Source organism: Octodon degus, unplaced genomic scaffold (genome assembly GCF_000260255.1).
Source record: "Octodon degus isolate 3935 unplaced genomic scaffold, OctDeg1.0 scaffold00067, whole genome shotgun sequence".
Lineage (NCBI taxonomy): Eukaryota > Metazoa > Chordata > Mammalia > Rodentia > Octodontidae > Octodon > Octodon degus.
The window spans coordinates 5,283,435-5,294,382 of NW_004524643.1; the positions used below are offsets into that span (position 1 = coordinate 5,283,435).

General features: G+C 47.9%; 1 protein-coding gene and 1 long non-coding RNA gene across 3 annotated transcripts in view; one reads left to right on the plus strand and one right to left on the minus strand.

Moving 5' to 3' along the window:
• Parva (parvin alpha) overlaps positions 1–10,948 on the plus strand; it is a 158,443-nt gene that overhangs the window by 21,722 nt on the left and 125,773 nt on the right. The gene's annotated exons all lie outside the window — the stretch shown is intronic.
• LOC111817708 overlaps positions 5,685–10,948 on the minus strand; it is a 16,956-nt gene continuing 11,692 nt past the window's right edge. For both annotated transcript variants that reach the window (XR_002821842.1, XR_002821841.1), the window contains 2 exons: positions 9,122–9,208; positions 5,685–5,711 (listed from right to left, as the gene is read on the minus strand). This is a non-coding gene — a long non-coding RNA (uncharacterized LOC111817708). The remainder of the gene's footprint in view (positions 5,712–9,121; positions 9,209–10,948) is intronic.

Consider the following 10,948-nt stretch of genomic DNA (forward strand, 5'->3'; position numbering starts at 1 on the left):
TAAAAAAAAAAAAAAAAAAAGTGCATGGGACCTGGGTTGGCCAAATAGCTCAGTGGATTAAAGCATCTGCAAGCAGACGCAGGGGCTGGGAGTTCAATTCCTAGGCCTGCCCTGGTGGTGCGCACCTCTAATCCCAGCTTCTGGGAAGCTGTGAACAGGCGGATCACTACAAATCTGATCTAGTAGTGAGACCCGGAACACCCTGGAGACCTTTCCCTAAAATACAAAAAAGAAAAAAAAGTGCATGGGACCAGCAATACTTTTAAGTTTTAGAGTATTGGATTTTGAAATATTTGCGTAGACCTGATTGGTTGAATATCCTTAATCTGAGAGTTTGAGATCCGAAATGCTCCCAAACCTGAAAGTATTGGAGCATCCACGATTTATTGTTCATTGAGAAGACCGAGAGTACAGAGCTACTTTAGTTCTGGGTCCAAAACTGTATTTACAGGAAATGTTGCACTGGGGTAGAGGGAAAAGCAGAGAAGGTGAGGAGGTAGCAGTCGCGAGCTTGTGGTGGGTCCAAAGCCTAGCCGGAAGCTGAGTCGGGTTCTACTTCCAACAAGTCCACTTCTGCAAGGCGCTTATGAGACAACTAGGAAAATGTAAACTCTCCTGAGAGATCCAGTAAGTGAGCGTGTAAGGTGTGACAATGATACGGAGGCTACGTTGAAGATTCTTTATCTTCTTGAAATGCTTCCGGAGCTGCCTCCTGAAATGTTTATGGATGACATGAAAGAATGCCTAGGAATTGCTTCCTAGGGGCTGCAGCCTGCAGGAAACCTGCAGCGGCGCGCCTGTGCTGTGTATTACCCTCCTTCCTCGGAAGTGTATTTGAGATTTTCCATTCGGACTGCAGAAACAACTGGAGTGACCCAGGAGGGTGAGCTCCTGTGTCCCTCCGCGGCGGTGCTGCAGTTCTCCAGGGAGGCTGTGGCCGCCGCTCCCCGCTTGTGGATTGCGGTACCTGGAGCCCTGGAGCCTCGCACAGGGAGCACCAGCCAGGGCTTTGTGGGCAGGGGAGGGTGAAGCCAGCCAGGGTCCCTGCGCCACCTTGGCCCCACGGCCGGGCGTGTGCTGGTGGCACCACTCGTCTCACGCACACATGGCAGGAAGGGAGCCCCAGCTGCTTTTTAATTAAACGTGAAAATCCATCAAAGGCTCTGCCTCCTCTGTGGCCAGTTCTCCTGAGTCCCAGGTGGGGTCGGCTTGTGACTGGCCAAGAGCCAGGAGAAAGGTGGGCCACTGGTTCCCAAGTCCGCTGCCCAAAATCAACAGCAGCGCCTAGCAGCCTGGCTTCTGACCTGATGCAAATGAAGCCTGGCATTTGGAGATGGTATTCAAGGACCTAAGTCAATACTCTGCAGGCACGAACCCAACCATCACAGCCCCGCTTTCCCCCCAGACCACTGGAACATGTGTGAAAGTAAGGTTTACAGTTCACTCTTAAACTGAGCAGATGGAAAGATGGGGTCCGCCTGGCCATCCATTCCATCCCAGGCAACCTTTCCTTTTGTTTGTGCGGGTACCCCACACAGGTTAAGCACCTAGGGTAGCTCTCATGTGGTGCTACCTTTAGATGCTACCTATAGGCACCTCAGGAAGCTCTGTCATCCCCATTTCACAGATAAAGAAACTGAGGTTCTGCCAGGTGAAATGACTTGTGCAAGGCCCCTTGGTTACCAAGGGAAAGAACAACGATTTCAATCTCTCCCCTGAAGCACAAGCCCAGTTCATTGCCCACCCTGACTCTGCTGGCTTTCCTGGATAGCATGTGCTCATGCATGATAGGTTCTGGCCTTAGTATGAATTGTTGAATCATTATGGTGGTCATCTAATATGGCTGAAGCCCTTAAAACAACAGCTTATCTTCCCTGAGACCTCTTCCTCCTCCTTCTCCAACTCAGCCCAGGGTGCAGTTTCCTTTCACCTTTCCCACTGCCTCAGGGAAGATCCCAATCAGCTCCTCATGTGTATCTAAACAAACCCCCTCAAACTCTACCCCTGGCAAATGGACATATCTTCAGGCTCCCTTTGTTCCAACTCAGAGAACCCCTGATTTTCCCCAGATCCTCTCTGTCCTCAAAGATAATAAAGACCCTTTCCCTTTTTCCTTCTGTTTGTGTTTCTGCAGCAGCACTTGAAAAACCTATCAATGCATCCAATAAATGATGACAAATCAACAGTATCAATAATTTAAGAATGATTAAATCAATAATTATAAAAGTAAAATAGCTATAAATAATTATTACCCAATAATGGTTAATAATTTACAGTTTCTCTAGTCTTTAAAGGGTGCTTACAGTTTTTCTAGTTTGTTCTTTGTTTAACAAATGGGTTTGGAGAGGAGGCGGTCTTCAGCCTGGTATGATGGTGCAGGCCTCTAATTCCAGCACTCTGAAGGCTGAGGCAGGTAGATCTCAAGTTTCAGCCCTGTTTGGGCAATTTGTCAGCTTGGTGAGACTTTGTCTCAAAATAAAAATGAAGAAAGGGCGGGGGGGATGTAAATTGGTGCAAAGATCCCATGTTCAATCTGTATTAAAAAAAGAAAAAAGCAAAGGGCCTGGCAGAGATGTTTCTGGATCCACACAGGCTGGCTGTGTAACCTGAGAAAGAGAGAGCGAGCGGGCATTCCGTCTGGACCGCAGAAGCAAGTGTCCCCAACACCCACCTGGCCAGGCATTCAGGGCAGGAGAGGGCAGGGGGCATCTGGTCCACCCACGACACCCAGGCTTGCATCCTGGCTCGGGCAGCTCTGTCCTCTTGCTCACAGCGTGTTTATATTACTTCAGTGATTACATGAGCTAAAAATGTTTATGTTGATGGTAAAAAGAAAATTTGCAAGACGCCAGAAACATAAACTGAAAGAGCTGTGATTCATTCCCACAGATGAGATGAGATAAGAGAGGACAGTGTGTCAGAAAAGCCCGGGTGGAGGCCTGCAGACCTGTCTGGTTTTCTACAAGTGAAGCAGTATTGTTAAGCGGGTCTGACTGTTGGTTGCCCCCCACTCGTTTATTTGTCTTCGTATCTTTTGGACGCAGATTTACCTCTCGTTGAAAAGTGCTTTCTGAATCACTGACGGTATGCTCACCGTACAAAGGTGTTTAACCAGCCCTCTCAGGGCACATTGAAGTTCTTGGGGGGTAATATTTTGCTACTGCAAAGCAGGCTGCATTGTCTGTATAATAAATTAGTAGAATTGCTGAGTGAAAACTTTGTTAGGTTTGAGTTTTGCTGAGTATTATAAAATTGGCCTATAGATGGGTGAAAAAAGGTTATTGAATTGTAAAGTTTGTCTTTCTCCCTCCCTTCTTCCCTCCCTCCCTTCCTTTCCTTCCAGACAGGATTTCACTATGTAGTTCAGGCTGGCCTTGAACTCCAGGCAATCCTCCTGTCTCAGCCTCCCAAGTGCCAGGATTACAGGTGTGCACCATCACTCTCACTTTGAAGCTCTTCTTTCTCATGGAGAATTCCATCTTGCAAAGGCAATAGTGGAAAATTTCTGTGACTGTCTTTGAGGGAAGCTCAAAGTGCCAACAAAGTGATTGCTGGAAATGCTTCTCCTCAGTGACACAGCTTTAGGCCTGCAGTTCTCAGACTCCTGCCTTCGGGCGCCCTCATTAAGGACAGGATGTTCTGGAGTTGGAGGCAGAGTCCTGTGTGTTCGTGATGCCTCCGTTTCCTGGAGAAGGGCTTTCTGGGTGGATGTTTAGAGACTTCACACTGCCCTGGAATGGCAGGCTGGGATGCTGAGAGCCAGGTCTCTATTCCACTCAGGCAGGGAGGCGGGCCAGTACTCCTACCCCCTCCACTCCTCCAGGCAGGGAAGCAGCTGGGCCTGCCAGTGAGTGGCCTGAGCTGCCTTCTGTCCCTTCAGCAGGGACTGGCCCTTTAGCAGGATGATTTCCTTTTAGGGATGTCTGTTCATCGAGCCCCACCTACCAGAAGCAGAAAACAAAGTGACAGAGATAATAAATTACCCTAGGGCCTCCACCAGGGAAAGGAGCAGCGTGACTCAAGAGCTCTGTGTCTTCCTGCTGAGATCCAAGAACTCCTTTCTCAGTTTAGGCTGCTCCTCACAAGTGACAGCCCCACCTCCACCTCGCTGCAGGCCAGGCCCACCTGCACTGCAGTGACTGGGTCCTGAGGGCCAGGTGAGGCCCTGGAGTGCTGCTGTGTGTGATTTGATAGTAGTGACTGAACCCAGGGTCTTGGGAGTCCCAGGCTGTATCCAAGCTCTCTTCTCCTTTTAAATTTTGAAGCAGGATCTCACTAATTTGCCCAGGCTGGGCTCAAACTTGAGATCCTCTTGCCTCAGCCTCCCAGAGTTCCGGAATTTCAGCTGTGCACCACCACACCCAGCTGAATTTTTTTTTTTTTTTTTCCTGGCTTGACTTTTTTTGGAGAGGCTGGTACCAGTGGCTACAACTGGAATGAGACATGGAACTGTTATGCTTTTACCTGGCTTGCATTCTGGCCTCCAGGCACCCTTGTGTCTAGCCAAGCTCCCAGGAGGGAGACAGACCTAAGAGCTTGGGGAGCCTGGGTACATCCCTTTATTTTTCTCCTTCCTTCCTTCCTTCCTTCCTTCCTTCCTTCCTTCCTTCCTTCCTTCCTTCCTTTGCAGTACCGGGGATTGAACTCAGGCCCTTGTGCTTGCCAGGCAAGTAGTTACTCTACTGAGCCATCTCCCTGGCCCCTGTATCCCTTCATTTCTGTAAATCTCTGTTTTCCCATCTGCTGGAAGGAGGTAAAGGGAAACTTAGTTTCAATCTCTAGTGTTGCTAATACCTAAAGTGTTAATTCCTGACACGGATCCTGGCACACGTAAAGCACTTAGGATTACACACAGTGAAGCGCTCCTCTGCCAGAAGGAAAGATGAGCTTGAGTCCCTTGTAGGGAAACAGTGCGCCTTGCGACTGCAGCATTCAGTGAAATAAACCAGACGCACAGGCCTCAGTCTCACACGGCTGCTCTTACGTGAAAAGCCCGAATTATGAAGAGCAGAATAAAAGATAGATAGAAGGGGACGGAGAGAGGAACTAAGAGTGTTATGTGGCAGTACCAACTCACCACAGGGAGGTTACACGCATACTAATAAAGATATTATTGATTATTGGGGTTTTTTATGTATTTGGTACAGGGTCTCACTATGCAGCTTGGACTCCTGGTGATCCTCCTGTTTTCAGCTTCCCTAGTGCTGGGATTACAGGTGTGCGCCACCATGCTGGGTCTCGGTGGCTGGCTCAGGGTGCCCAGAGGCGGGCTGCTGCAACATGTGGTGCCGGAGATTGAACCTAAGCAGTGCTTAGTCCGCTGAGCTGTCTCGCCGGCCCTTATTGACTATTGTTACTGTTACTGTCACCACTCCTCTCGACGCATTTTGCAATCCAGACATTGACTGTGGCCCCAGCCTTCCCCATAAGCAGGAGCAGTAATACAGCTTATTATGTCGATTTGGCTGTGTTCAAAAGCTTCATACAGTGAATGATTGAGTTAAAAGAGAATGCACTATAGTTAAAGACACATGACCATTAACCCCCCTTCGAACATGCTTATCCTGTTGCTTTTGTCACTTTCTGAAGCAGTTCCGGAAGTCCTCTTTGGTGAGCATCTAGAATTGAGCTGTCACGGCTGCCTTGATGTCCTGAATGGATTCAGAATGTCGCTTCCATTATCATTTTGACTTTGAGAATGAGCGGCAGATCTGGTGAATAACGTGAATGAGGACACGGTGTGACGTTTTATGGCTTGCCTTTCTGTTGGGTGGCACTCAGCAGGGACATGCACCATATTTTTTTCATCACACCTTGTAAAGATACTCACAAAAGGTGACCTCTAGCTCTGCTCCAGAAAGGTGGCAAGAACAGTGGGATAAGTGCATTCGGGGAAGGGGGATATGCTGAGGAAGATGAATAGCAATGTGGTTTTTTTCTTTGTATTTTAGGGAAGGGTCTATGGGGTGTTCAGGGTCTCACTACTAGATCGGACTCCTAGTGATCCGCCTGTTTACAGCCTCCCAAGAGCTGGGATTATGGGCGTGTGCCACCACGCCCAGTCTCAGTTGCCGTCTCAGTGCGCCCTGGGGGCGGGGTGGGCATGGTAGGCCCAGGGATCGAACCCCTGGCCCCTGCACCTGCTTGCAGGTGCTCTAATCCACTGAGCTATTTGGCCAGCTCTAGCAATGTGTTTTAATGTAATATATTTCTTTTAAATTTAAACATGTACCACCTAGTTTGAACACTCCCCACATGAGAAAGGTTTTACTTTTATCTCCATTTTTATTCAAGAATAGGCTGAGGCACAAAGTGTGACCCCCAGCTCGTAGTTTGTACACAGTAGAAGCAGTACTCACACCAGACCTGAAGGTTCCAGAGTCTACTTCTCTAACTGCTCTGCCTTCCTGCTTCTTCGTGTGTGCTTGTTCATTTTTAGATAGAAGTTTTTTTTTTAAGCTATAGCAGTAATGAGCATTTACTTTTTATTTGTCCTTGCATTTTAAACAGTAAAATACTAAGGTTTTTTTTGTAATAGTGTTATTTAAAAATTTGGAGCAAATGGAAGAGGAACATGGACCTATCACCCCAGGACAGTTGTTTTGATTCCTCTGTAGATCAGGATGTCCCGTGTGTCTGACCGCTGGACTGCTGTGTGACCAGGAACTCTCCATCAGGTGTGACAACAGTCAGGCTTGTCTTCCTCAACTAGATGTCTTCTCGGTGCAGGCAAGTGGCTGTCACAGCAGCGTCGAGTTGCTGGAGGTTTCTAACTGCTTCATAACTTTCCCTTCCTAGCTTGTCATGGCCATGTCGCAAACAGCTTGCAGGCTGGCGCGGACCTCCACATCCCACATCTCGGGTGATACTGACTTTGACAAACACAGTTAACATTGTAGCCTATTTATTTCTGGTGTTCTTCCTGTGTCCTTTGTTGTGGTAGTGTTTGGTCTGTAGGCTGTTCTTCCTCACTGCATTTTCTGTACAGTGCTACTGTGAAATTTTTTTTTTTTTTTTTTTTTTTTGGAACCAGGGATTGAACTCAGGGCCTTGCACTTGCCAAGCAAGTGCTTATTCTACTGAGTCATCACCCCGGCCCCATGTGAACAATTCTTGAGGATAATTTTTGGTGGCTATAATGGAATTATAATATTCTTCTTGAACAAGGTACCGGAGATGACCCGTGATTCCATCAGTAGGAGGACACAAGTGTTTCTCCAGTTGTCGTCTTAAAAATGTAGTAATGATAATTTGTAGAAATCATATTCAACCTTCTGTGTGGTCCTGTTTCATTGAATGGAATTACTGGTTTAACATTGTGAGGTCATTTAAATTTCTTGATGAATATTTCCAAATTATTTTCTAGAAGGAATGAGCCAGTCCTTGTCCCCAGCAGTAGCCTGTGAGGGAATGCTTATTAACTATATCGTTTTCTGTAGCTATTACTATGATTTGTTTAATGGGAATAATCTTGTTTTTAAGGTTTCATTCAGTGAGGTTGGACCTTTCCTATGCATGTAAGGATTTCTATGTCCTCTTTTGTTTTCTAGTCCTTTGAGCACTAGAATCAGAATGTAAGACTTTGAACAGGTTTCAAACTACTTGCAATGGAAGGCCAAGAAAATCTGTACAGAAAGCCTGTGCATAGTGACGTACATCGTGTCTGCTGGCTTGTCCTCTCCTTTTCTCTGCAGCAAAGATTGGGATTACTTTTGTCCAACCTCGACCATTCTCTTCTTTGGAAAACCTCCCTGCATGCATGCCAAGTCCTGAGCATCTGTACTACAGACATATCTGGGGCTTCTTTTCTTTTCCAAGTATTTGCAGTGATTTCCTCAGCTGTAGTTTTTCTCTTTTTTCCCCTTCTCTTTTCCGTGACTTGGATCTATTTTATAAATATCTTGCCCATTTGCTCCTTTTTTTGGGTTTTGTTTTGTTTTTTTGCAACTACTTGCCCATCGGCATTTCTGACATATTTTGTTAATCACGGGAAAAATCAGAACACTTGAAATCAGGGTGTTTTAGGAAATCCTGAATGTCTGCAGAGAAATACAGAGCAAAGTTCCTGTTTGCTGTCCTAGCGCCCAGGGCACAGTGAGGCCCAAGGAAGGACCCAGGAGGTCTGGGTGGGATCTGGCAATAAACGTGCACCCGTATTTCCCCTAAAAAGATGTGTTTTGCTCTTTAATAATATTTGGAGGAGTTTGTCTGCTAGACGGTGACCTCTCAGTGCTCCCCAAAGGGTGTACTTCCCAGTATAGGCTGGTGGCAGTTTCAGGCATGACAGTGGCCCAGGGCACCATGCAGGTAATCTCTCCTTCCCTGACTGGTGGATGTTTTTAATCAACACAAAAGAGCATCATTTGGAACCTATAGTGACCTTACAGGAAATTCATATATGAATTAAGGGAATTTAGCTAGTAAATTCATGTCTGATTTTATATTTAGGAACAATAAATTAATGTGTCTATGGGGGAAAAGTACATATTATGTTAAATTAATTTGAGAAAGCTAGGCTACAGGGGTTCTTTTTGTGCTATGAAGGCTTAATGCACCTTCTGAATTTCCAAAGCAGGAGCACCATGAGGCTAGTGTGTGGTTTTCCAAAGCGTTTGTTCATCCTGTTCTCCAAGAACTACCTGCCTTGCACACTTGTGCTCTGTAGCGCTCAGTAGAGAGCAGATCGCGCTGGTGCCATCCAGCTTCTGCGGCATCGAGGTTTGTCTTACTCATGAATCTTAAGACGTTGGAAGTCACAGTGCCAAAGCATAGCACCATCTGGAACACTGATCCCTGCTTTCTAAGCTTTCGGGATGGAGCCGACACCACCGACTCTCTGCCCGCTGGCAGTGCTGCCACCTTTAAGGAGCAGCAGAATTGGGATGCCGTGATCCCAGGTGGTCTTCGGTGGCACTTACGGTAGTTCTTCATTTAAAGTATGATCAAGACAACCCAGTGAGGTGAGACATTTCACACAACTGCACTCTAGGGTCAGTGTCACACAGTCTGAGGGCAGGGTGGGTGCAGGAGTGTGGCTGTCAGATCCCAGTTCTGCCACTTTGTCTGCCATGTGGCCTTAGGCTCACCCGAATCATGGGCTGCAGGTAATGATTTCACTCACCTGGTTAGGGTAGGGCTTAAAAATCACATCCGGTGTCCAATAGGTTCTTATCAAAGTCACAGTCTTGGGCAGGACAAGTGCCGTACTCTATGGAGTGAGTAGAGGATGTCATTTGGAACCAAGGGACTGATTTAGGCACAATCCCATCACCCAGAATTCAAAGGAAGAGGTTTCTATTGGCTCATATTGCAGTGTATAGTCGGGACTGTAAAGAAGAAAGCGCGACAGAGGGGATGCAGAAGAAAAGCCACTCTCCTCTAGCAGCCAGGAGGCAGATAAAGAGAAAAGCCGGGAGGAGATGGGCCCCCAGTGAGCCCCCTCTTAGGACCAGGAACCAATGTTCAACACCAAGCCAGCTATATGGCCTCCATAACCCAGTCAAATTCCCCAAGCTCCTGACTCCAAGCACAGGAGGCTGTAGGGGGCCGTCCAGATACAAATCATTACAGCACTTTCTACAAAGGATGGGGTCAGAAGAAGTAGTGATGGCAAAGCACGCCACACTTGACAATAGGCAGCCGTCACTGACCGGGGTCCTGGACAGGCAGGGGGACAGGGTGTTGACCAGCAGTGACAGAGAAAGTTGCAGGTGTGGAATAAGGCCCCTCAATAAAGACTCAGGAGCAGAGTTGTCACTGCCAACCAAAGAGGTGGGACTTGGGGGGGGAATAGACATCCTGAATTCTGACCTTCTATTGGCCAAACTAGCCATGGCCGAGTGGGTTTCGAGGGCCAAGCAGATCCTTAGTCCAATGGGAAGGGCTGCATAAGTGTTGCTCGGTACTACGCAGTTGATTTCCGTTTTCCTCCTTTGGTCATTAGAAACTGAACGGATTTCTCTTAACTCTCTGTAACTTTTGGAAAATAGAAGATTATTTAAGCTCTTAGTGCCTTGGCTCTCTGTCCACATCAGAGATCCTGTGAGTCCATTCTCATGGTATAGAAGGTAGTTAATGTACATCAGCGACAACAGTGCCTTGTCGGAAATGGGTGCTCTGTAGATGGGAGACAGCAAGGTGTCCCTTCTGCATTGTTTTAAGGTGATGCCGCTGCGCACATTCGGCTTCACGCTGAGGACTCTGCACACTCACGAAGGAGGAGTCTGTTTGCCTCCTGGGCGGGGCCCTCCCGCAGAAGGTCAGTGTCTCCCTCCTTCTGTGCCTTGGAGTTGTTGAGTCTTCCATCTGGGCCTGAATTGCGTCCCAGAAGCCCTCACGCCTTCTTCTGATCCCCATGGTAACTTCTCTGTATCATGCGCGGCACAGTGGGTCAGTGGTTTCCGATGCTTCTCTATAACCTGCGCTGATCTCGGCCCGTTAAGTCCTTGTGCTTAGGCGCTGCAGACTCAGCTGCCCACCGGCCAGCACAGGGCTGCTCTGAGGCCCTGCCCGCCCTCTTTCCTTTCTCTGTCTTTCCCAAGGCTTCACTGTGCAGCCCTGCACCTCCGGGCCACGCGCCCCCTCCCAGTTCTGTGTATCCTCATGGCAGAGGGGAGGACGGAGGACTCCTATGCCATGTCTGCCACCAGCAGCCCAAGTCCTTGGGTCACCTGCCCCAGTTAGTCCCCAGGCAGTGATGAGGACCCCCGTGACCTTCCAGGAAGCCGATTCTCAGAGGAGTCTGCGCAGTGACCATTGGAGTCGCAAGCCTTCCCTGCAGTAGAACCAGCCAGCTTCCGGGCAGATGCTGGAATGTGCGCTCAGTGTTTTTTGATGGGGAGAAACTCGTATTTACATTGAAGCCCAGCAAGCCAGTTCCTTTATGCTTAAAATAAGAGGCTGTATGTTTATCTCCCGTGATTTTTTTTTTTCCATACTAAGCAACGCC